This window comes from Staurois parvus, unplaced genomic scaffold (assembly GCF_062004578.1).
Source record: "Staurois parvus isolate SC_StPar_1 unplaced genomic scaffold, SC_StPar_1.0 ptg001349l, whole genome shotgun sequence".
Taxonomy (NCBI): domain Eukaryota; kingdom Metazoa; phylum Chordata; class Amphibia; order Anura; family Ranidae; genus Staurois; species Staurois parvus.
In genome coordinates, this window is record NW_028319145.1 from 77,807 (window position 1) to 99,961 (window position 22,155).

A 22,155-nucleotide genomic window follows, 5' to 3' on the forward strand; every position below is an offset into this window, starting at 1 on the left:
GTAAATTATGTTTACCAAAGACATGCGGCAAAATACATTTTGGCCACATTTATCAGGAAATTGTTATTTATTGGATATGCCTTATAGCAAAAAGTTAAAAATATTATGTGTTATATTTCAAAATTTTCAGTCTTTTTTCATTTATAGAGCAAAAATAATCAACCCAATAGTGATCAATTTGTAGGTCTTTTTTTTTGTTAATAGCGCAAAAATAAAAACCGCAGCGGTGGTCAAATACCATCAAAAGAAAGCTCTATTTGTGTGAAAAAAATTATATAAATTTAATTTGTGTACAATGTTGCATGACCGTGCAACTGTCAGTTAAAGTAGCACAGTGCCATAGCAAAAAATGGCCTAGTCATGAAGGGGGGTAAATCTACCAGAGGGTAAATAGTTATTACCATAGTTATTAGGATTAAAATAACTACCGTAAATAACTAGTGCATATTCTATAATTATTGGCAATTTTCCAAAACTTCCAAAATGCCTGTATTTCCGCCTCATGTTTGTCAAACAGCTATGTAGTTGAAATAAATATATTAAATGTATAACAGATTTAAATATTTAAGGACCTACAAGAAATATTTATACACAATGGGTATGCTATGAAAATATGTACAGCTGTGCCAGGAACATGTAGCCCACAGAGCAGGAAGGAACCGCTTTCTTTAATCATATACTTATGTTTCTAGTACTCATAATAACTTGATTACTGCTACTCTTATGTCAGTGCAGGTCCACTGACAAAGATATGTTAAATAGAAATAGTTTTGCATTTTCTTTCTGAAAGTTTACAAGTAGATTTTTCTTTCGTTTGCATATGAAAACTTTATTTAAAGCCCAAATGAAGTTTCATGCTTTTTTATCTCTTTGTAGTTTTATTCATTTCAGGTGTCAATTTACACAGCACTACATATGTATTATACACATCGGTCTCTGCCGTCAAGGAGCTTACAATCTATGGTCCCTAACTCAAATTCATACACATACTAGGGCCATGCAAACACCAGGCAGGTAATGCCATGATTTGGATATGAGGCGCTGACCCTAATGCTGCCACGTGGACGTGCTAACCACTTAGCCCCTGTGCTGCCCACAGTTCTGTACATGTTATAATTCATTACTGATTTTTGCCTGGATATGCTTTAATATGCCCTTTTGTGCTGACAGTGCTGAGGAACAGCCACACACTTTATCACTTGTCCTCATACAGACTTGTAATGAAGAGAAGGAAGGGGTTTTGTGACCACAGTTGAACATTTTTGTTTAACAAATAAACATTTATTAACATGGCACTCACTTTTCAAAGCTTGCCAGGTTTTCTAAGGAGAAAGCACTGCCTGCATACTTGTTGGCAGCCTATGTGTAACTGAATAATTAAAGTAGAAATATAGGCACATTTTTTTTTCCGTTTTGGATAGAGCAAGGGCGGGTTATAACCCCTATTGTTTTTTTTTCGATATCTCTGTTCCATTGAGTAGATTTCCCTTCACTTCCTGTCCCATAGCCAAACAGGAAGTGAAAAGAAATCCCTGCAAATTAAAGGAAATCCTTGAGGAACCAGAACTAGTGTCCCCATTGGAGGATTTCCCCTGTATTACTTTTCTGGGAACAACCAGAAATTTTGGATTTTCTGTTACTTTCACTTTCAATGATAATGGTAAACAGGACAAGTAGAGAGGGTGAATCTCCCTAATGGGGGCACATACAGCAATAAAAACTGACAGGGGTTCTAATCCCTTTGCACTTTATCCAAAACTAAAAAAAAGTTTTGCCTTTAGTTATACTTTAAAGCTAAACTCCAAGCACATATAAAATAACACAAATTAATGCACCTATGTATTCAATAATGTAAATGTATTTTTTAATGTAAGCAGTGTAAGTACCCAAATCTGACTTGATATGGGCCTCTTCCAATACTGGGGGTGGGAGAAGCAGCCAATCTGTTGTAGTATAAGGAGCATGCTTTTAGAAGGAAATGTGACAGGAGATGAGCTCATCAGTCTGATACTTCTACTTTTATTCTCCAGTCACAAGGAAGACGTGGAGAAGAGACCATTAAAGGGTTACTGACCTGCAAGAGAAAAAAATAGGTTTCTTCTACTGTATCAGAGCTGCATAACTCTTAAGACTGGAAGGACATAATACGAATCCACTGACAGTTAAAACTTCCTTATATAAATGTCCTCTGTGTTTTTAGACCTTTGCCTAGAGTTTGGCTCAAAAGTGGTTCTACCATCAAGCAGATTTATCATGCCAAATACATTAAATGCTACTCTGGGTGACTGTTTATTTGAGATCACAATAGCTTGCTTTTCTACACCTGTCAATTGTCACAGATAATGGAAGTACATATAATGCAAAAGCACTATAATGTGGCCACAAAACTCTACGCTGCAGATTATAAAGTTGCAATACCTTAAAATAAATGTTGGTACAACAAAATATAGAGAAATGGAAAGTCTTGAGGTAAAGAATGCGTCTGGTTTATTGTCTGGCCTTTGTGAACTTCTAAATTCAGCAGGAAAACAATCAGCACTTACCTATGGAAAAATCCCTCAGTCGACGCTCAGCCAGAGACACCAGGGACCAGAAAGGTAAGAAAGAGAAGCTGGATGGATAATATGAAAGGAAATCATTTCATTTTTGTTCCTAAATGAAAGTTAGAGAAATACAACATAATCGATTTGCTAAAGACTCATCTTGAAGGCAGTAGAACAAGCTGCTTTATGACCAGAAACTGCACGGATTTGTAAAGCCATGATCAGAATAAAAAGAAGGTAAATGTGATATACAGAATATTTTCAGCTGTTGATGTTAGAAAAGCAGTAGAACAATAGATAAGGAACTCTGTCTATGAGCATAAGGAATATTCTCATCATACAGTCTTGTGGTCAACACCTGACTGGGTGCAAAAATACTAGTGTCCTATAAATTCACCTTTGTGTCTCAAAAGAGAAAAAAAAACAGACAGATGTATTGCATATTTGGGTACTTTTTATACACATATACCTTATTTACAGCATACCCCAATCCAGCTTCACAAAGAGAAAGAAAAGTGCAGAATTGTGAAGCATAGGTAGAACAATTCATTAAAGAGAACCTGTCAGGAGGACTTTTAGAAGCCAAGAAAACCTGTCAAGAGCCAGGCCTCCACACTAAAACTACTACTGGCTGAACACCAGAAAAAGCACCGTTAGTTCCAGTACCAAATATCAGAGCCAATACAGTAACAATTCTGACCTTAACTAGCGCTACTTCAAGGATTTGGCAATGGCAGCCTCTAGAAATGGACAAGTGTGAAGGGTTGCCTCAAAGTGTATGTACAGAAACATTTTTTTATTTGTGGATAAAGTACAGAATGATTAAAATCCCGTCAGGTTTTTTTTTTTTTACTGTATGTTGTACTGTAGGTTGATTCCCCCACTCTATTAAACCTGGCCACCATGTCACCAAGACAGAAAGTGATGAAAAATCCAAAGTTTTGGAGTTGCCACCAGAAAATCTTCCAATGAGGATACCTCTTCAACAGACAAAAGAGGAATTCTCCCCAGTGGGACACAGCAAAAAATGAACTGACATGGTTTTTAAAACTTCCCTACTGTATTCACATCTAAAAAATGCTGGTTTAGGTATGGACGTGAACTTTACCTTGTAAAACAACCCATCCAATTTCAAACAGGTTGCAGAATAGGGGTAGAGAAACAGCAGTACACCAATCTTCCCAGTGAAGAGCTGTGCAGGGGGTTGTGTCAGCAGGAGGCAGAGAAAGAGAAATTCACTGACCTTCCAAGTGAAGAGCCGTGCAGGGAATGTTTCAGCACAAGTCTGATCACTGGAGGACAGGTAGACTGTGCTCCCAACACAGCCAGAAAACTGACCACACTGGAATGAATGTACTTCTATGCCTAGTGTGGTCAGTTTAAAATTAGAAAGCAGGGGGGACTGGCAGGATCATAAGGTATTTCACACAAGAAATAAATACAAAAAGAATAGGATACCTTTTAACAGAAATACAAGGTACAACAGACACATATCAGGAATATCAATTGTTGAGGCAACATACACTTTAATATAGGGTTAAGCAAAAAAACGGTGAGAGGATGGATTTACTGCCGACTGATTCTTCTGTAATTCAACAGCATGTGAATGGGTGTCATAACCTAGCCATTCTAATGCTCTTGAATCCAGGAGAGGAACCATTTTTTTTCCTTCTCTCTTTTTCCTTCTATTACCCCCCTCATGACCATCCTATATATAGTCCCCCCCCTCCTCTATCTTCTCCCCCACCATCATCACAATATATTCCCGTACCCCTCAGAAAAAAGAAAATTAAGAAGAACAATTGGGTTGTAAGTTATAACGTTGAATTACCAACCAAATTAGAGTTATAGAAATATTAATATGTTTGTCTTTGGACCTGACAAGTTGCTGAAAAATTATGATCTTGTATATCCAGATTGTAAATCTGCAGACTTAGTTAAGATTGTATGTTTACCAAATAGCTGTCCACCCTTCTGTTTCCCTCTTTAATAAAACATTTATTAAAAAATGTTGCTCTTGGACACCTGCCTGAATCTGAACTGCTAAATCTTACAACACTTAACCCTGTTAGCATCAAAAATACTTGATATAACTATACAAAAGTTTATTCAGGCTGGCGCGTATACATCACATCTAGGATTAAACGTACTTCCCAAGTAATCCAGGGTCTAGAAAGGTTTGGACCACCCTTTATTTATCCAATATATTAAAAGCTAATGCACCATGAAAAATGGATAATTCCTGGGCGGCAAATAATTAACTACACAAGAAAAAAAAATCATAAGAAAGTGTAACAAACCTTATTTAACAGAAAAGCTAAAAAAAAGCAAAGAAAAAAACCTGTACTGCAAAGGCCAGGCGACTCAAAAAAGACAATTTAAAAACAAAGAATGCAGTCATTTTTCATGCTTTATACCGGAATAAAGGTTTAGCAAAGTCAGCACATGCAAAATAGGCAACAGGTAATTTTAAATCTCATATCATATTGTAACAATGTTTATGATGAACTTTCATAAGAACAGGCTGTGCAACAGTCTATATAGAAATATTTCCCAAAGTACTCAGCTGTAACGGTTATTGCACACACTGAAAGTCATGAAATAGCCACAAAGCTGATGGGTATTGAAAGCATGGATACTAAATAATTGATTCAAACTATCAAAATCCTGATAAAGGCTGAAGCCAAATTCATGTAATTAACCACAGAAATACTGCTACAGGACAGCAGGGCTGCGCAAAATCACATATATATTGCAGATTTTACACTTTTGGGTAGGGGGTGCACGTTCGGTGCCATTGGCAGCCTCGGCTATCAATCACTGGGTCCCGGCCAGTGATTCTCCGCTGGCACTCAGCGATCACCGAGTATCACGGACGGGGGAGAGACCTGTATGTAAACAATACAGATTTCTCCCCTGTCAGCTTCTGCACACAGTTAACCCTTTGATCGCCCCAGGTGTTAACCCCTTCCTGCCCAGTGTCATTAGTACAGTGTCAGTGCTTTTTATTAGCACTGATCACTGTATTGGTGTCACTGGGGATGTCAGTGACAGTCAGTTCCGCCCAGTGTCAGAATGCCCGCTGCAGTCCTGCTCTAAGTCACTGATCGCCGCCATTACTAGTATATAGATATATAAAAAAAAATTCCAGTATATATACTGCCATTTGTAGATGCTATAACTTTTACATAAACCGATTAATTTATACGTATTGGGATTTTTTTTAGCAGACATGTAGAAGAATACATTGTGGCCAAAATTTAAAATGAAATTTGATTTTTTAAATTTTTTTACTGGATATGTTTTATAGCAAAAATTGGCGGTCTTTTTTTATAGCGCACAAGTTAAAAAAGGTTATAAAATACCACCGAAAGAAAGAGCTATTTGTGGGAAAAAAAGGACATAAATTTCATTTGAGTGCAGTGTTGCATGACCGCGCAATTGTCAGTTAAAGTAACGCAATGCCATATCGCAAAAAATGGCCTGGTCAGGAAGGGGGGGGGGGGGGTAAATCCTCTGGAGGGCAAGTGGTTAATAATAACTGAAGCTCAGTCCATATAGTCATGTTAAAATGTCACAAACACTCTATGAGCAGTATTGCAAACAAATTAGGCATAGCACTTTTGGTACAAACATAAGTCTCTTGATGTGAGCTGAAGCACATTCCATGCAATTAGTCAAGCATACATGCATTCAGTGTGATAAAGGATCCAAAGCAAATAGCATGCAAGTTATTTCAGATAGCAGAATAGCAGTCCTGGGCACTTAATTGTGGTAACACACTACTTCCTTACCATCAAAATAAACCTTTGATGTAGATATCTATCATGTATTGTGGTATGCTACAACGCAGGTGCAATAGGGTGCTATTCAAAATGAAGAGCATCCCAACGCATCTTATGTGCATTGCTGTGAACAGTAGTGCACACATTACTGCAAAACAGAAATGTAGATCTGGTTTTACTGTTTAAGTAGCATTGGCATTATGAGGTAAGTTTTTTAAAACACATTTTTGTGAAAAATTAGTAATAAGTTTAACACACCAAATTTATTAAAATGTTCTCTTTTAAAGTAGAACTGTAGGCAAAACTTTTTTTTCATTTTGGATAGAGTAAGGAAGGTTATAACATAGCCAAACAGGAAGTAACAGGAAATCCTGGCAACTGAAGGGAATCCCTAGGGGACCCGCAGGTCACCAGAACTAGTGTCCCCATTGGAAGATTTCTCTTGTGTTACTTTTCAGGGGATAAGATTTTCTTTTACTTTCAATGATAATGGTAAACAGAACAAATAGAGAGGGTGAATCTCCCTAAAGGGGGCACAAACAGCAGTAAAAACTGACAGGTGTTCTAATCCCCCTCCACTCTATTCAAAACAAAAAAAAATGCCTTTAGTTATACTTTAATGTACTTTTTATGTGAAGCTAATCAGAGAGCCACTTAAATGTAATTATACAGATGCACAGCTCATTCACTCATACACCTTTCTAAAGGTCTATTTTTTAACAGCATTTTGAACCCAGGAAGAACTCCTATATTTTTTTTTTGCCACAACTTGACTGGCAAATGTACAGAAGTCAACTGCTCATGCACAGGGGGGTTTAACTTCTTCCCATCCTCCCAGTCTCTTACCCTTGGACCTCTCCGCTGTCTCTGATACAGTTGACCACCTTCTCCTCCACAAAAAAATGTATTTTCTTTGTCTCCGTGACTGTATTCTCTGTTGGTTCGCATTTTACCTGTCTTGACGCACCTTCAGTGTCACTTACAGCTCTGCTTCCTCCTTTCCTATTTCTCTTACTGTCGGGGTATCTCAGGATTCTATTCTTGGATCTCTCCTATTTTCGATCTACACCTCTTCCCTAGCTTAGCTGATAGCTTCCAAGGTTTCCATTACCATTTCTGACACAAAGATCTATCTCTCTGCCCCTCAGCTCACCGCATCAATTTCCTCACGTAGCACTGATTTATTAACAGACATATCAAATTGGATGTCAAACCACTTCCTCAAACTCAATCTATCCAAAAGTGAGTTCATAATATTTCCTCCCCCACCTGCCTCTTCCCCCTGATTTCTCTGTCAAGATCAATGGCACAACCAACAACCTGTCCCCGCATGCCAAGGTGCTAGGGACAACCCTGGATTCTGAACTGTCCTTTCAGGCCCACATCCTTTCCCTGTCCAAATCATGCTGCCTCAACCTCTGCAACATCTCCAGAATACACCACTTTTTAAGCAATGACACCACAAAACCTCTAATTCACTCCCTGGTAATCTCTCGTCTCGACTACTGCAACTCCCTCTCCCTTGGATTACCTTTACTTAGGCTATCCCCACTTAAGTCCATCATGAATGTTCATCCACCTTACCAACTGTTCAGTGTCTAGTACTCCTCTCTGCCAATCTCTCAAATGGCTTCCACTCACCCAACGAATAAAATTCAAAATACTAACAACAACTTACAAAGCCATCCACAACTCTGCCCCCAGTTACATCACTAACTTGGTCTCAAAATATCAACCAAATTGCTCTCTTCAGTCCTCCACAGACCTCCTGCTCTCTAGTTCCTGTGTCACCTCCTCCCATGCTTGCTCCAGGACTTCTACTGAGCCTTTCCCATGCTACGGAACTCCCTACCCCAATCTGTCTAATCTATCTCCTAACCTATCCACCTTTAGACGATCCCTGAATCCCTTCTCTTTAAAGAAGCCTATCCTATTTTTAACTAATACACTACGTTTTTACTTTCTCCATCAGTTCATCCCCCACAGCTATTACCTTTTGTATCACTTGACCCTCCCTCTTAGATTGTAAGCTCTAATGAGCTGGGCCCTCTGATTCCTTTTGTACCAAATTGTATTGTAACTGTAATGTCTGCCTTCAATTTGTAAAGCGCTGCGCAAACTTTCGGTGCTATATAAATCCTGTATAATAATAATAATAATAATATAGACGCTGGACGGGAAGCTGTACATCAGCCCACATCGGCGGCTCCTGTGCAGCTCACACATCGCGTACCCGGGTGCCCGGCGATCAGTATGTTGCCTGGGCAAAGCGGATCACATTACCACTGTGTCTGGGTGATCACATGGTGTTTACCATGTGATTGCTGTGTCCAATCACATAGTAAACAATGAAAGTCAAAATGTAAAGATCGGCTCTCTCTGCTCTCTCTATGAGAGCAGAGAGAACCGATGCTGCAGCCTGAGTGTACAGCAGCCTGTCAGGCTTCATGTACAGTCACAGACTGCTGTGCCATCCACCCCAGTGTCCCTGATCACTGCCTCAGCATCCCTGATCACTGTCCTAGTGTAGTCATAATTAGAAATGCAGCTAGTCCCTGTCACCTGTCCCATTGCTCACAATAACACCGCAATACACCATACCAATGTCCTGATCACCGCCATACCAGCATCCTGATCACTGTCAAACTCCATACCAGCACCATGATCACCGTTATATGCCACACCAGCACCCTGATCACCTCCATACAACACCATACCAGCACCCTGATCATCGCCATACCAGCACCCTGATCACCGCCATACACCATACCAGCTCCCTGATCCCCACCATACCCCATACCAGCATCCTGAGCACCCCATATGCCATACCAGTGTCCTGATCACCACCGAACCCCATACTTGCATCCTAATCACCCCATACCAGCATCCTGATCACCCCATGTGCCATACCAGCATCCTGATCACTGTCACACCCCATACCAGCGTCCTGATCACTGCTATACGTCATACTAGCATCCAGCATTTTAGGGTCTGATGAATTTTCAAATATATATCCCATAGTTTGTCGATGCTATAGCTTTCCCACAAACTAAATAATATACAATGTTTTGGGTTATTTTTACTCCCAAAATGTAGCAGAATACATTTATGATTGAAAAATTATTTATTTGCAAAATTGTATAACAAAAACTACGCAAAAAAGTTTTTTTTTTAAATTTTAGTATTTTTTAATTTACATAGAAAAAAATAAAAAGTGGTGATCTAATACCACCCAGTGGTGATCCAATACCACCAAAGGAAAGCTCTATTTGTCTCAAACATTTCATATGGGTACAGTGTTGCATGACTGAGTAATTGTCACTCAAAGTGTGATAGTGCTGAAAGCTGGAAAGTGGCCTGGACTGAAAGGGGGTGTAAGTGTCTGGACTTGAAGTGGTTAAATGACATTGCCCCTTCTCACTTCTGGTAGAAGCAAAAAAGGCACCATATACAACCTTCAGAAACGTAAATATTCAAAAGAGGGGGAGGTGCAGCGCTATACAAAATAACAGACACTAATGAAGGTAAAAGTCAAACATATAACAAATAGTGACTGTGTGCTGATAAAATAAAGCCACTGGATGGTGGCTATAAAGTGAAAGAAGTGCTGCACCCCTATGAGTACGAGCCTTTGCTCGAAACGCATCAGGTAAAGCTACAGTAGGTTGGACGCCACGCCGCCGGCGCCACGAGGTGCCCCGGCGGCCATCTTTGTTTACATCTGGGACAGTAAAAAAAATTTTTTTTTGATTGAATTGTTTCTGCTATCCTGTGCCTGTATACCAAATAAAATACCTCAAGGATATTACACTATGTGGCCTTCTCTGTTTATTTGAGCTCTGGTGAAAACCAGCCAGATCTACAGAGCAGCCGCATCTATCCGAGTGCCAGGCAGCAAAAGCCATGTGACCAGATCTGACCAGACCAATCTGATGACACCAGAGGTCCAGTGATTTGATATACAAATGCGCATAAAGATTGCGTATCTGGTGAGTGCGCAATCCTTACATTATTTATCACCTGGCTGTTCCAATCATTGGACGTCTGAGGATCATCCTGGATCTTAAGAGCACCCTTTCATTGGACTCTTTTATTTATTTATTTTGCACTTCTTTCACTTTATAGCCACCATCCAGTGGCTTTATTTTATCAGCACACAGTCACTATTTGTTATATGTTTGACTTTTAACTTCATTAGTGTCTGTTATTTTGTATAGCGCTGCACCTCCCCCTCTTTTGAATAATTGTAATTTTTAGCTCCACCCAGATATGTTTCTGGTAAGGTATTAAGGGGCAACAAATTTAACACACCTAAACTGATTTACCACTATACCAAAGACTAGGTGTGTGGTAGGAAAGGAACAGGTATAACTATAATCCACCTCAATGTTCCTCAAGAGCAGCACTATGCCATTCAGTGGGGTTAATTTACTAAGAGCGAACAGACTGTTCACTTTCCAAGCACAGTTGCAGTCTGCAAAGGAATCTGAACCAGACCTTAGTAAATGAGGTAAAGCACTGCTGGCTTCAGGAAGTAAACACTCCCAAATTGCATCATCCAATCATGTGCAAGTAAAAATGCTGTTGTTTTTAAACATGGATATTCTTTGCAAAGTGGGTATTCTTTGCGAAGTGAAGCTTCACCTCATTTACAAAGATCTGGGGATATTCCCTGTCAGAGTGCAACTGTTCTTGGAAAGTGAACAGTCTGTTTGTCTTTAATAAATCAATCCCTAAATGTTTCTTACTTGTTTCCTTCTCCAGCACTCTAGCTTCTGTGCTCTACTTATGAGTCATTTCCTGCTGGCAGATTATCCAAGAAAAGTTTCAATAAAAAATACTTGAAGCAGGACTTTTACAGTAGGCACTGCATGAATAAAATAGCATGGTGAGTCAGATTAATACCTATCTCCCATAGCCCCTTCATCCTAGGCATTGCAGAGAAAGTAAATGCATCTAGGCCTATCAGCTTAGATTAAAGCAGAATTTTCTTTCCTTTGTGTCCTTGCCTTGTGTTATATGCTTTCTGAACCTTTAGATGGCTTACATTCAAAACAATAAAATATAATTTTGCTTATTTAAACAGCTGACCATCAAGAGTGTTATGACTTTGGTGCATCCAATCAAAATCCTTGGAGCTCCCTTTTTAAAAGGCAAATTCTGAAAATTAGTGAAGCAAAGCAAAAACTAATGCAATCCAGTAAATATCATAATTGTGCTAAAATAAATAAGAAAACTTAACTTAAAGTGGTTGTAAAGGGCAAAGGTTTTTTACCGTCATGTATTCTATGCATTGAAGAAGCCATTTGCTCCTGCTGCTGTCCATCACAGCCAGTGAGGAGGGAAAAAGGGGCGGGACTGAGGCACGCTTTGTGTGACACACAGAGCCGGCATGGGAGAGAGTACACACACATGCCCCCAGAGCAAGCAGCTTGCTCTGGGGACATTTGGCAAGGGGGAGGAGCCAGAAGCGCTGGCAGGGGGCTCAAGAAGAGGATCAGGGCTGCTCTGTGCAAAACCATTGCACAGAGTAGGTAAGTATGATGTGCTTATTATTTTAAAGGGAAAAAAATAAATTCTTTAAAACTACTTTAATGCATTGCAGGCAGATTTCATATTTGGTAGTGCTTACTTCCTGAGTCCTCATGAGTCCCTCTACTTGCCAGTGTGATTATTAGATTTAGAGCTCATTTATGTTTTTGCATTGCGTTAACATGTGTTATTTAGCACATTATGGTGTGTTGCATTAATTCAGCCCACTGAATTGTAACACACTACTGGGAGTTGCCTTAGTGCATTGGGGTGCCTTTTAAAATTAATGGAACATCAGAGCAGCAACAGCAACACATGCAATGTGCGTTACGACAGCGCAAAGATTTGTATAGGCCCTAAAACCTCTAAGGTAAGTTTGCATTTGATTGGCAGCTCTAGGAAGCTTCTTTGTAATATCATATGGATACATCAGGTTTTCTGCATGTGAGAGATAGAAGTCTTCAATGGGTGAGTTTGGGAATGCTTCTCCAGCATTACACACAGGTAAGCAAAAGGGTTTACCAGATTGCTGACAAAAAAAAGTATGGTGGACTAGTGCCACACAACTAGGCCTGGACGAAAGACTGAAGCCTGTGAAAAAAGGATGTGCTCCCTAAATACACTGCAAGGGTTTTTTGTCATTTCTAACTGAAGCATATTGTCAAGGCTACTAAACAATATTTACTATGATGTATGTGATCTCCACAGTCCACAGCCAGTGATGCTGAAATGTTCTACCATTTATTCAGAAGCAGAGAATTGACTAGCAAAGAATAGCAGACATCACATTTGGTTTTTAAGATACAGAACTGTACTAACCCAGACAAAATGTCATTCTGGAAAGAAAAAGGAAAAAAAAAACATTTAAGAATCATTCGTTTAGCCATGCTCTATGCTAATGCTGAAATGGATTATGAATAGACACAAGGGAACTAATTACTTTTCTGCTAAATTATTATTTTGGAATAAACGCTGAATAAAAACAGATAGAACAATACTGTTATTTCACATTCAGTCCTTTATGAATATAGAGATATAAAATGTCACAATGCCTGTATTATGCAGACTCCCTAGCGGCACTGCACCTCTAAAAACTGGTAAGGCTGATAAGCTAACACCTTCCACATTTCCCCTATAGATGGCACTGTTGCATTTCTAGCCAGTTAGCAGGGTGGGCTTGGCACAGGATGCAGAGACATTTTAATTGGAATACATACATACACACAATGAATAAATATTATAATTCCTCTCCACCGAACAGCAACATCAATATTACAATGCGTTTGATGCTTGGATGTCATTGCCCAGAATAGTCTCACTCACCTTTCATGGCGGAGATCACACATAAATTTATGGATTGCTTTACCTAAGAAAGAAAAAAAGAGACAAGATTAAATTTCACCAAGTTATAAATCTCCCTTATTTGAGCTCTTTGAAAGCCAGTCAATGATATCTTCAAATAAACATTCTGTAGAGTGCAGGGCAAGAAGCCAGCAAGGTAGCAGCATCCTGCAGATCTGTACTCATTGCTGAAAACTGTTCCTTATTTTGGTGAATTGTCCAGGGTACGGTATGTCATGTCAGATGCTGCAGGAACAATACAGGCAGACAAACAGTTTTGCAGATATTAAAGAAAAACCTTTAGGATACAAATCATCAGCACAAAGTCAGAGACTAGACACTAGCTGTCTTTATTCAGTAAAGCAAGGGGCAATGAGCAGTAACCCACAGCCAATAATCAGAATCATTCTGAGGCTTGCTTTTGGGGACACTCAGCAAGGGGGAGGAACACTAGTACCGCTGGCAGGGGTCTCAAACAGAAAAGCATCAGGGCTGCTCTTTGCAAAATCATTGCACAGAGCAGATAAGTATACCATATACCATGTTTGTTTTAATGAAAACTTTTAGACTCTATGAACACTGGGTGTTTAAATAACGCTGGTAGCGTTAGCTGTGTAAAGTCACATTAAAAACGCAAGTTTTTCAGCGGGTTTTAGCGTTTTTGCATTCACATTTAGCCACGGTTTTCTGTGTTTTGACTTGTTTTTCTGCATTTGCGGTTTTAGCATTTTTTAGCGTTTTTTTACACAAAAAAGTTTTGCTAAAACAAAATCTAAAAATGCCAGTTTGCTGCATTTTACTGTGTTTTGCCACGTTTTACTCTGGTTTTCAGCGTTATAGCATTTTTACAGCTAAAAAACTCCTCTAGAAACCCACCAGTTCTTGGATTTTTTTTCCTAGGCAAAAAAACACCCCTGCCAAAAAACGCTGATTAAAGCCTGCATGGACACTTAGCATGCTGGGGAGTTTACTGTCTGTAAAAAAAACGGCAGACGCCAAAAATAGCCGCTGTAAAAATGTCCAGTGTGCATGAGGACTTAGAATCACTTTGTTTCAAAAATACAAAATCTTAGGGTTTTTTTATCTTTATAATCAAACCAATAAAGATATTCAGGGGAATTCATTAAGGGAGTCTTAAACACTCTTTAGAATTCTGTTGAGGCACAGCACTGAAAGTGTTGGTATCTGCACCCAATTCATGTACCTGCCAGTTTGTAGTAGGGGTGGGCAGAGCCTGATGGAGAATGGAAAGACAAGTTCTCCATTAGGTCCACCTTGCTGTTTATTGCCAGCACACAGTGGTGGGCTCATCCACAGCCACTATTTTGTCCAACAGTGGCTTTCAAATCCACCCACTTCTGTGTGCTGTCAATTAAAAATAAAGGGGAGCTCATGGGGAACTAGCCTCTCAGTTCTTCATCAGGTTCTGCCCACCCAGTGACAAGTAATTACCCAAATATGAGCACTGCCATCTTTGGGTAATGATGTTACCACTATCCCCACCCCCTTGTTTACATTTAGCTTTTGGACAGGAAATCTCCTGACCAACAGCTGAATGGGGCCAGGGATAGAGCCCTGTGCTGGAAATTGTCACACACATAACAGTTTCCCAGCGCAGACATGGTCTGTATACCAGCTCAGAGCTGTTTTTAATTACCACCATTTTCCTAATCTGAGAACTGGTGACAGGTAGCAGTAGTAAGAACTACCTGAATGTGTCAACTGTGTTGACAATGTTACTGACACTGGCACATAATGCTTGTATGATTTAGGTTAGTAGACAGAAAACAGAAAACAGTTGTAATAGCTTCATTTAATTTCCGCAGATTGTATATTTTGTATATTTAGGCTTTTCTTTAATCATTCTTTCATGTATTAATGTATTTTCAACACACGAGTAAAAAAATAGACAAGAAAATAAAAAAAAACAAAGAAACTAACAGAATATGACATCCTTTTTTTACTAGTCATGGTGATGATGCTACATAAATCCAAACAGCAGATGAGTGTACTGCAACTGTCCTTGTGCAAAAACAACACTTCATCTTAAGGGTAGCTATTACAACTGCTTACTAAGACATGGAACATAACACCCCTATTACAGAGGTTATCAAGCTTAACCGCAACACAATATGCTTTTATACAGTAGTAAATAATGTAAAGCTGAACACCTTTGTATACAGAAAACATTGACAGGGTAATGGTTCCAATAAATGCATTTGCTGGCACCAGGTATGGTGTTTAGAACCACTCTAACCACATTTTCTTTGGCATTTATTTGGGGTACTTCTATGCAGGTAAGTCAGGTGTTCTAGGAAAAAGCAAAATCACATCACAAAAGTTCCGATCTATTGAAACTGACAATCGCTGTGACAGTCTCCACCCATGGGACCTCCTTTCTAAGGCATTTTGACAGGGCTTACTCATAGAGACACAAGCAGGTTTTGTAGTTTCAGATTCATATTAACCCTAGATACCCACTTACTGACTGTTGTTGGGAGTGGTAAAGTACATTTTTGTGCTGGCAATTTCCTTGCAGGGAACAATGCTCCGCTGAACCCCAACGTCAGATACGACTGAATTTCTGTGATAATATGTTGGATAACGGCATTCCTGTTATTGGACCAGATTGGGACATCTCCAAAGAAGATGAACAAGAGCTCATGAAGCTTGGTTACAACGAGTGTGTCTGGGCTATCATGGAGGCCTGGCCTGTGGAGGAACGGGAAGGTCCCATATGTCCTGTATATAATATATAGCTGAGCCAACCTCTGGAAGGCTGATATTAAAATGGAAGGGAAACCTGAAACACTTATGACCACGTCTTCCTCTATCTGTCCAAAATCTCGGGCCATTCTCTACGTTTTAAGAGATATTTCAACAGGTGTGTGTGTGTGTGTGTGTGTGTGTGTAATACATCATTCTATATAGATGAGAAAACTCATTTTGAGCTGTGGGACATTAATATGTTTTCTATCAATTTTTAGAGATTTTAAAAAATAAGACAGATTTTGCTCTTAAAGGGGAGATTTACTAAAACTGGAGCACTCAGAATCTGTTGCAGCTGTGCATGGTAGCCAATCAGCTTCTAACTTCAGTTTGTTCAATTAAGCTTTGACAATAAAACCTGGAAGCTGACTGGTTTCTATGCAGAGTTGCACCAGATGTTGCACTCCTACCTACAGAAGGGTTTTTTTTTTTTTTTAAAGACAAAGTCCCTTAATGCTCTTTAGCTGCTCACAGATTCACCAAAGTAGTCAGATGTGCATGCCAAACCTGGAAGCTGGCCTGCAAACATGACAGCTCAGCTCTCTGATCCAGACAGATCAAGTGATTGTCATCTCATGTCTATGAGCACCCTAATCCACACAATTTAATGACCAGGATTAACTTTTGTTTGAACTTTGATACTGGTACAGTGCAGCAACTGGACGTGACCCCAGTGACTGACAGATGTAGAAAACTGTGAACAGTGAAGAACAAGTACTAATAATGTATGATCATTATATTAATTGGGATGGATTCACATGTCCAGCAAAAGAGAGTGCTTAACAGGCAATTCTGACCCACATCAACGACCTCCTAAAAATGGGGCTTTAGCAGTGAACTGAGGTGGAAAGTACAGTAAGGCTGCCCCAGTCTTTTGGGCAAAGTACAGGAAGATGCCATTGTTGTCTTACATTGCTCTTTACAGTTCCAAGTAAACAGGAAGATTTAAAAGACTGCTCAATGCTGCCAGAACAACAAAAGCACTAGATCAGCCATTCTCAACAAGGGTTCCGTGGAATCCTAGGATTCCTCCAAAGGATGGATCCCTGGGGTGAGGCTGACCAAACTTCCATTTGATGGTGTCTGCAGAAATTCAGAGCCAGTGCCACTTTGCAAGGCAAGCAGCATAATGCTAATGATCTGTTTAGCTGTCTGCAAAGGTGGCATTCTGGCCACCACTATAATGGTTGAATTCTTCCTACTGACTACCAGTGCCAGACCCATTTTTCCCACTGCCCCCAATAAATTTGGTTTTATTAAGGACGAAGGCCTGGAAATAATTTTAAGGGATTCTCTGGGATAAAAAGGTTGGACATTAACAGTTTACTAACTGAGCTAAAAAAAAAGCAAGAGCTGGCTGAATGTATCTTCCAGAATGCCAATTGAGACTCAGAGCCTAGGGTGCTCAGTGTGTTCACTGCAAGATCCTGGGAAATGAAGAGTATAGAGCTCTTTCCTTCATGTTTGAAGACACCTTCTGGTGCCTTCTTTTATCACCTCAGGTCAGCTTTTGATATTTACTTTTGAAACAACTTGCTCAAACTTTACATCTAGAAATTTCAAAGCATTTAAATCAAAATGTTTATTACAAACTATACATAAATATTTAATTTTCTGAAATTATTCTGCATTGATTAAAGGTGCACTGGCTGTCAGTCATGTCTAATTTGCTCCTGCACCCATGAATGCCTGAGCATTGCCTTAAAAAAATAATTAACAAAAATCTGTCATTCATACATCTATGCTGACAATTCTTTCTCATGAATAATGAATAGACTGTACCCACCCACCGAAAGGGCTGACATTTTCCTCCCTAAATATTGTAAATCCTGTTACCGAGTCGGAGAGCAATGACTGTGCCCCTTTTGTGACTCTTATCTGTGATCAGCAGAATGGAGGAAATTGGAATTCCGAGACTTGGTGAAGTCTTATCTCACAGGCAGCAATAGAACACACAAGTCTGCTTTGCATAAACTCCTCTCTTAAATGTGTACGTCTATAATTGGATTCTTGTCTGTCTCTCACTTTGTCTGACATTAGGTTTTTGTTGTGCATTCATATTCCCTTGGATTTTGAACGGCCCAAATGTCTTCTGCTTAGTGAAATGGGAGAAAAATAGGTCTCATGTGACCTGGAAGCAATAATGATTCTCTTTTATAAAATAGGAATGTATCTTATGCTGTCACTAGCAACATGTATCCTCTGGCTGCAGCCATGAGTCTGATTACTTATTGTGCTATGCAGCTGAAGATACAAGATACAAAGAATTTGCATTGAAGGGTGACAAATGCTGTTGCCCAGTTTAAAAAAAGAACTACAGGTGCCTGTTTTGGCAGCACACATACTAAAATTGGAATGATACAGAGATTAGCATGGCCCCAGTGCAAGAATGACACTCAAATTCGTGGAGCGTTCCAAAAAAAAATAAAAAAGTACTACTACTATGTTTTTACTCTTTACTCTATGCAATTTACTCTCTTTACTCTATGCAATACCCCCAAAGGTACAGGTTAGCAACTGTTACCATGGTCTTGCAGATATGGATGCATTACGTCTTTATGCTTATATGCTTTATGCCTGAAATTTATGTTTCTTCTTTAACTTTCATGGGCTTTTGGGGGCTTACCCTAAACTGACAGTTCTCAGTGCAAGGATTATGCGTGCCAAAACAAAGTAAAAATAACACATTGTTCCCAACATATAACCCTCACCCTAAGGCTGTATAGGATTGGATGGCTGCACACTCCACTAGAAATGCCAATTATTTATTAAAGTATCAAAAGTTCAAGATAAAAGCATCACAGCACAAGAGCATAAACAGGTAGGAGGGTTGGCACAGTTCACACACAATTGGTTATGATTAAGAGCTGTTGTGCGTGAAACGCGTCAACCCTCCTACCTGTTTGTGGTCTTGTGCAGTGATGCTTTTATCTTGAACTTCTGATACTTTAATAAAGAACTGGCATCTCCAGTGCAGTGTGCAGCTGTTCAATCCTATATATGTTTTATCTCAGAGGCGAGCTGGGCAAGACACCTATTTGTGAACTGCATATGGGGTAGAGTGCTCTCAACCTGAAGCAGTGTTACCTTTTGTGTGGACTGTTGGATCTCACTCTGTGGCTACTTTCACACTTCTCCCTTTGCAAATATATGGTAAAAATGCATATGCATTATTACCGTGTTTTTGGCCCACTTTGCACCTTTGAAGAAAAAAAATATGTGACTCAAAAAAACACAATCACAGGTGCGTTTTGGATGAATTTTTTATGTATTTTTCAATCATTTCAATGGGAAGGTACATTTTTGGTGCAATTTTTTTAACGGCACCAAAGATGCACCAAAAATGCAGCAAGCAGGACTTTGAAAAATGCAACAGATATGAAACTGACCAGTGTGAAGTGTTTCATAGGATTTACTGGTCATGCCATTTCTTTTTTTTTTAACACCAATAAAGAAGAAAAAATGATCAGTGTGAAAGCAGCCTAACACTTATAAACGTGAACTCTTGAAACCTAAAGTGTATAACAAAGCAAACAAAACTCATTTTGGACAGATCCACTATAAGCAGAGTTTTTTTTGTTTTTGCCACCTATCTCCCACTGGGCGAATTTTCCTTCTCAGAACATTTCCTATACTGTAGGAACAAGAAGAAATGTCAAGAAATTTCTTTTAAGTATGGCTGTTGTCACTGCAACAAGTGTTGGAAGTTTTCTCCTCTTTTCCAATTCTGATGACAATGGTCATCTGGATAAAAAGTGAAGACAAATCTCTCCAATGGGGACATAAACAGCAATAAAAACCTGTGTCCAAGATAAACGTTTTTGGTTTTGGATACACTCTAATCTCTCTCCTATAAGGCCTCTCTTAGCTGCAGTGTGTCCCTCATGGCATTTTAGTATGCTCAAAAAACTGCTTTTGGGACCCTCCTCCTTGAACGTACAGGGCCCTAAATGCTAGTGCCATTCAGCAATGTTGAGCCACAACTGCCACAGACTTTGACAGGCTGCTTGCAGTGGTGCTGTACACTGCACCTGTCTCTCCCAGGAGGGATGTACTGCAAATGGATGGCTCCATGTGCAAGGGGCCTTAAACTTGAAGATTGAATTCCAAGCAAACTGCTTAACAGACTGAAAAAATAGCTATAAGAAAGCTGTTTTGCTTACCATAAGGATACAGCTCTACAACACAGCATTACTTTATCTGTCATTCTCATTTATCCTCCTATCAGCATACTACTTCTAATTCAAATGTTCAAGTGTTGCTTCCCCCTTCCCTTCCCTGAGCTCTGCTATACAGGACTGCGAGAGTTTGATAACAACTAGTGTAAAAAAGTGTACTTACACTGCTTGTATTAAAATACACACAGGGATGCTGCAGTCTTTTATGTCTGCCTAGAGTAAATTCAAGGGTTTCTCTGGAGCTGCAGAGGGCATGACCCTGGAAACGCATTAGTCACAGGCCATTTGAGATTGACTGTGCTGGTGGGTCTGGTATACAGTGACTTATGTGAAGGCAAACTGTATGGTGGATGGATGTGCCTTAAGTGACAGTGTTATTTATTTTCATGCAGAGTCAAAATTAGATTTTTGAGCACCTATACTATTTTGTTTACGACAAAGTTTTACTATACAAGGAGGAAGTGCTCTGTTTTTTGGTTATATTACTGCCTGGAGTAAAGCATTAACCCTCTAACAGCTAAAATAAACCAAGCTCTCTTACCTCTCACACTAACTCTAACATAATCTAATCACTAAGGGCTAGTTCTCAATGGATTCAGGCATTAGGGAAGTATTTCCTTTGACAGGCATTACTAAGCATGTAGGATTCTACAACTGTCAAATATTGCTAGTAACATTCAAGTCAAAATCCAAAGCAAAGCTTTCAAGTTTTTTTAAAAGCTTCCAAAACCTATACCAAACATCTTGCCAGCATGAACAGACCCTTACATTGCTGCAAACCCCTTTTGTAGCTTCCTTAGCTCATCTGGAACTGGAGCAGTGAGAGCCTAAGGATTATAGTTTCACACTGAAATGGCATGGCACTGAGATGACCACACTAAAAAACTCCTGAACCCCTGTCCAAATACATACTGGCATTATTTCCGATGGTAGGAATGCAGGTTATAGACAGTATTTGGTATTCTGGTTAAAAAAAGGTGTAGTAGGCTTGTCACTTTAAGAGCTCATTCACATCAGCTGCTACATTACAACACTGCGGCGGGTGCAATGAGGCCGTAATCAGAGCAGCGATGAGCTTGGTGCATCGCATGGTTTCCTTTTTTTTTTTGTAACTAAGTTTATTGAGATGTCACAGAGAAATTTCATAAAGTTGAACTGCCAGCCATGTGGTGCGAGGCAGAACATTGCCTTGCACTGAAATGTGCATACACAAAGGGCTGCATGTAGTACTTTCTTTCAGCGCATCATGCCCACACACCACCACAATGCAGTGGCGTGAACAAGGCACATAGGAGACAAGGTATTTTGCCTTATCCATGTGGTGGGGCTGCGCTGGAATATTATTTATTAGAGGTACTTATATAGTGCTTTCAATTTACGCAGCGCTTTACATATATATTGTACATTCACATCAGTCCCTAATCCTCAAGAGGCGTACAATCTAAGGTCCCTAACTCACCTTCATACAGGGGCGGACTGACAACTCATGGGGCCCCCAGGCAATAGGGGATCATGGGGCCCCTGTGTCCTTGCCCAAAATCAAAAAAGAATATGAAAAAGGTACCAGGGGCATCTCATGGGGCCCCCTACTGACCCTGGGCCCTCGGGCAGTGCCCGAGTTTCCAAATGGTCAGTCCGCCCCTGCCTTCATACAAGCACATACTAGGGACAATTTAGACAGGATTCAATTAACCTACTAGCATGTCTTTGAAGTGTGGGAGGAAACTGGCAGAAACCCACGCAAGCACAGGGAGAACATGCAAACTCCAGGCAGGTGGTGCTGTGGGTAGGATTTGAACCAACAACACTAGTACTGCCAGGTGGAAGTGCTAACCATTTAGCCACCCAACAGAGTCCCACTGCATTTGGTGTAAACCTAGCCTCAAGATGTAATACAGGCACATAAACTTTACAAAAACCCCTAATAACCACAAAGGATATATATCAACTTTGTGTGCACCAAATGCCTTTGCAAACTAAGTTATAACTTTGTAGCAGTGGCATCAT

At 39.8% G+C, this 22,155-nt stretch overlaps 1 non-coding gene across 1 annotated transcript; it reads left to right on the forward strand.

Moving 5' to 3' along the window:
* The first annotated feature begins 18,290 nt into the window (after nucleotides 1–18,290).
* LOC149436706 (U6 spliceosomal RNA) lies at nucleotides 18,291–18,394 on the forward strand. The gene has a single exon (XR_016308285.1). It is a non-coding gene; the product is annotated as a U6 spliceosomal RNA (small nuclear RNA).
* Nucleotides 18,395–22,155: the final 3,761 nt, after the last annotated feature.